This window comes from Schistocerca cancellata, unplaced genomic scaffold, assembly GCF_023864275.1.
Source record: "Schistocerca cancellata isolate TAMUIC-IGC-003103 unplaced genomic scaffold, iqSchCanc2.1 HiC_scaffold_446, whole genome shotgun sequence".
NCBI lineage: Eukaryota > Metazoa > Arthropoda > Insecta > Orthoptera > Acrididae > Schistocerca > Schistocerca cancellata.
In genome coordinates this window covers 15,001-20,000 of record NW_026046463.1, presented here as the reverse complement: position 1 = coordinate 20,000, position 5,000 = coordinate 15,001, and the positions used below count along the sequence as shown (strand labels likewise).

At 53.6% G+C, this 5,000-nt stretch overlaps 1 non-coding gene across 1 annotated transcript in view; it reads left to right on the top strand.

The window, feature by feature from the left end:
- Nucleotides 1-3,926: 3,926 nt before the first annotated feature.
- The window catches only part of LOC126125973 (small subunit ribosomal RNA), a 1,909-nt gene continuing 835 nt past the window's right edge, over nucleotides 3,927-5,000 (top strand). The window contains exon 1 of the ribosomal RNA XR_007526683.1: nucleotides 3,927-5,000. This exon is cut by the window's right edge and continues 835 nt beyond it. This is a non-coding gene — a ribosomal RNA (small subunit ribosomal RNA).

Sequence of the window (5,000 nt, the reverse complement as noted above, 5' to 3'; positions counted from 1 at the left end):
CCATGTCGCGCGCAACACGAAAACCAAATACCGCCATCTGCAAGTCTCCCGAAACATGACCTGCTGCACCGACGATACCGCCATCTATGAGACGCCACCCCGACTACGACATCGCTAGGTCCCACAGTACCCATTTTCCGACGCCACCCACAAAGCCTGCATCATCTGTCCACCACAGGAACCCGAACGCCAGTGCCTGCGTCGCACGAAGTAGTCAACCGACAATCACCCCACCCGCACCCGCACCCGCACCCGCACGTGCCCCACCCCAACCGCCGAAATCGCAACTCCAGCGGATGAACGGCGGACTCTTCCCGCACTCGTACGTTGCAATCCACCCCTATATCTTGCGTTTCACGAAGAGTTATATCCAATATGCCAAATTCCCGCTGTCCCTATACATGCTGTAAGTCTGTGCACACAATATGAACCACACCTCAGCGAGACACTCTATCACACATTACTCTCTGCCTGTAACAGACACAGATACAATATGTAAGCACCAGCATGGACCAACGTCCGGTGCATCCTCTCCGCCACAGTACACCATCCACACTATGATAACCACACCAGGGAGTCCAATTCTAAAATAGAATATCCCACCCGTCCGACATCCACAACTGCTCAGATAAGCCACCAACACCCACACATGTCCTACACAGGGGTGCACCCAACACCACCACACTGCCACCTGTTACGGCACAGAAACAATGGCAGGAATGAATCACACAGGTGTGCCGCAACCACAGACGCGGCGCGCCTCCAGTCACGAGCGAAAAGCGCATAAGCGCATCCTGACGAGACATAACTGCTGTGACATACTGACGCTGCCTCAGACATTCACTTACAATGATCACTACCAACGAACCTCGGCCCCCCCCCCCCCAACAACACACTCTCTTACCACGTTGTGTACTGTAATCCAACCCATTTCGCACCTTAACCTAACCCATTTTGCACCTTAACCTAACCAAATTCGTAACGCAATTTGTACCACAATTTCTACCGCAATGTAACGCAATTTGTACCGCAATGTAACGCAATTTGTACCGCAATGTAACGCAATTTGTACCGCAATGTAACGCAATTTGTACCGCAATGTAACGCAATTTGTACCGCAATGTAACGCAATTTGTACCGCAATGTAACGCAATTTGTACCGCAATGTAACGCAATTTGTACCGCAATGTAACGCAATTTGTACCGCAATGTAACGCAATTTGTACCGCAATGTAACCCAAGTTGTGCCTTAACCTAACCCAAGTTGTGCCTTAACCTAACCCAAGTTGTGCCTTAACCTAACCCAAGTTGTGCCTTAACCTAACCCAAGTTGTGCCTTAACCTAACCCAAGTTGTGCCTTAACCTAACCCAAGTTGTGCCTTAACCTAACCCAAGTTGTGCCTTAACCTAACCCAAGTTGTGCCTTAACCTAACCCAAGTTGTGCCTTAACCTAACCCAAGTTGTGCCTTAACCTAACCCAAGTTGTGCCTTAACCTAACCCAAGTTGTGCCTTAACCTAACCCAAGTTGTGCCTTAACCTAACCCAAGTTGTGCCTTAACCTAACCCAAGTTGTGCCTTAACCTAACCCAAGTTGTGCCTTAACCTAACCCAAGTTGTGCCTTAACCTAACCCAAGTTGTGCCTTAACCTAACCCAAGTTGTGCCTTAACCTAACCCAAGTTGTGCCTTAACCTAACCCACGTTGTGCCTTAACCTAACCCAAGTTGTGCCTTAACCTAACCCACGTTGTGCCTTAACCTAACCCACGTTGTGCCTTAACCTAACCCACGTTGTGCCTTAACCTAACCCACGTTGTGCCTTAACCTAACCCACGTTGTGCCTTAACCTAACCCACGTTGTGCCTTAACCTAACCCACGTTGTGCCTTAACCTAACCCACGTTGTGCCTTAACCTAACCCACGTTGTGCCTTAACCTAACCCACGTTGTGCCTTAACCTAACCCACGTTGTGCCTTAACCTAACCCACGTTGTGCCTTAACCTAACCCACGTTGTGCCTTAACCTAACCCACGTTGTGCCTTAACCTAACCCACGTTGTGCCTTAACCTAACCCACGTTGTGCCTTAACCTAACCCACGTTGTGCCTTAACCTAACCCACGTTGTGCCTTAACCTAACCCACGTTGTGCCTTAACCTAACCCACGTTGTGCCTTAACCTGCTCTGTAATTGGCATATGACACGTTACATTAATCTAGTGTTGTCTAACCACAACCCTCTGAATATAGTTCGCTACTCGCACCGCCCACCCTCTTGTGTATCGTTTCATGTTCAACACTTCGCAAGTGTTGCTTACTTTTTACATGCTCCCGCTGTACACTGTAATGTGGACGACTGCAGGATGTACATCGCCCCCCCCCCTCCCCCCCCCCCTGCCTTCGCACGCTGGTCGTTCAGGTGCTTGCGTGTTCAATGCCCTTCGCAGCTGTTCACTGGCATTCGCATGTCGAAGCGCTCAGTCTACGTCGTGGTACGGCCTGTGTCCACTGTCCGCTGATGTCGTAAGCTTAACCCTCACATTGTACTGCACATAGGTCCGTATGTACTGAATGATACGCTGTGGCACATGTGTGACCGTACAACGACTGCGCCCAACAACAGCGAACCATACGGTCCAAATGTTGTGCACTCAGCCACGTGCCGTCTCCCCATAACAGCTACATTGCAGTGTGGTACGCCATAGAGACGTGTGGGAGTAACGGACGCCCTGGATGGCGATCAGCATGAGCCGTCTGTTGATGTAGTGGCGCGTGTATTCAAACGTAGTCGTCTCTTCTCACACAGTGTGATAGCATGGTGCACCGCGTTCCACATCTGCGACATGGTACAGATGCTGGTTGACAGTCGGTGTCGTAATGGACATCGCATACGTAGGGGGCCACCTCCCACGTGTTCTCTAGTCGTGCACATTTTGTTGCGTGTATGTGGGCAGACGTAGTGTGTCGTGGCACCTAACAGACAGGTATGCAATAATCGTTGCATTTGCAAACTGGGATGGACGTCTACGTTTGCTGGTGACGTTACGCAAATGAACAACTGGTAAACCCATTGTGGTGCGGTTGTTGTTGCTGGAGGTAAATCAGTAAGGGCAAATCTGTGTGTGAAGCGATACGCGGCGGTGGCTGGGTGGGACCGTCCCCGGCCGGTGAGGGGGGGCCGCCCGGCGTGCTGGCCGCGCGGTGCGTGGGCGCACGCGCTACAGCCGGCTGGTGGGGGCGCCCAGTGGCAGGCGCGCCGGCCGACGGACGCGGCAGGCGGCGCAGCTGCGCGCCGGGGCACCCTGCGCGCGGCGCCGGGCGGCCAAAGTGGGTCCTCGCGGGCCCGGTGCGAAGCGCGGTGGACATCTGCAGTGTGCTGGTCCGACTGAGGACTGTGTGCGTTGAGGATGCGCCGCCGCCCGGCACTCGGCGCCGCGACGCCGTCTGCTGCTCGGTCGCCCCAGCGGTTCTCGCTGGTGGTTTGTATCGCAGTTGTGCAGACGTGTTGGCACGTGCGCTGTGCTGGGAGAGTTCGCTTCGGCACCCACGTGGGGCCTTTGCCCTTCTGTGGCGCTGGCGTTGGAGCTGCCGGTCACCGTAGGTGGCGCGTGTTGTCTCCCGCCGGCAATGCCACGACAGCACGCTCCCGGGCCTCTGTCGGCAGCGGCAAGCTCAGTTGGGAGCACGGGTGGTCGCACCTAAAGCGTCTACTCGCCTAACTCCGGGCGATTGCGCCTCTCTCGAACCCGACCAAGTACTTAGGACGGCGCTGCGCGCCGCCGGGACCTGAGAGGGTTTCGAGGTGTATTGTGCAGGGGAGCTCAGCCTCCTCCTGTTTGCAGAATAATTGAGCGGACGCTTGCGTGTTCGCGCGGGCCCCTGGGACACACTCCCGGGCGGCCGGCTGCTCAGCTCTAGTTGACGCAGCTCCCTGGTTGATCCTGCCAGTAGTCATATGCTTGTCTCAAAGATTAAGCCATGCATGTCTCAGTACAAGCCGCATTAAGGTGAAACCGCGAATGGCTCATTAAATCAGTTATGGTTCCTTAGATCGTACCCACGTTACTTGGATAACTGTGGTAATTCTAGAGCTAATACATGCAAACAGAGTCCCGACCAGAGATGGAAGGGACGCTTTTATTAGATCAAAACCAATCGGTCGGCTCGTCCGGTCCGTTTGCCTTGGTGACTCTGAATAACTTTGGGCTGATCGCACGGTCCTCGTACCGGCGACGCATCTTTCAAATGTCTGCCTTATCAACTGTCGATGGTAGGTTCTGCGCCTACCATGGTTGTAACGGGTAACGGGGAATCAGGGTTCGATTCCGGAGAGGGAGCCTGAGAAACGGCTACCACATCCAAGGAAGGCAGCAGGCGCGCAAATTACCCACTCCCGGCACGGGGAGGTAGTGACGAAAAATAACGATACGGGACTCATCCGAGGCCCCGTAATCGGAATGAGTACACTTTAAATCCTTTAACGAGTATCTATTGGAGGGCAAGTCTGGTGCCAGCAGCCGCGGTAATTCCAGCTCCAATAGCGTATATTAAAGTTGTTGCGGTTAAAAAGCTCGTAGTTGGATTTGTGTCCCACGCTGTTGGTTCACCGCCCGTCGGTGTTTAACTGGCATGTATCGTGGGACGTCCTGCCGGTGGGGCGAGCCGAAGGCGTGCGACCGCCTCGTGCGTGTTCGTGCGTCCCGAGGCGGACCCCGTTGAAATCCTACCAAGGTGCTCTTTATTGAGTGTCTGGGTGGGCCGGCACGTTTACTTTGAACAAATTAGAGTGCTTAAAGCAGGCAAGCCCGCCTGAATACTGTGTGCATGGAATAATGGAATAGGACCTCGGTTCTATTTTGTTGGTTTTCGGAACCCGAGGTAATGATTAATAGGGACAGGCGGGGGCATTCGTATTGCGACGTTAGAGGTGAAATTCTTGGATCGTCGCAAGACGAACAGAAGCGAAAGCATTTGCCAAGTATGTTTTCATTAATCAAGAACG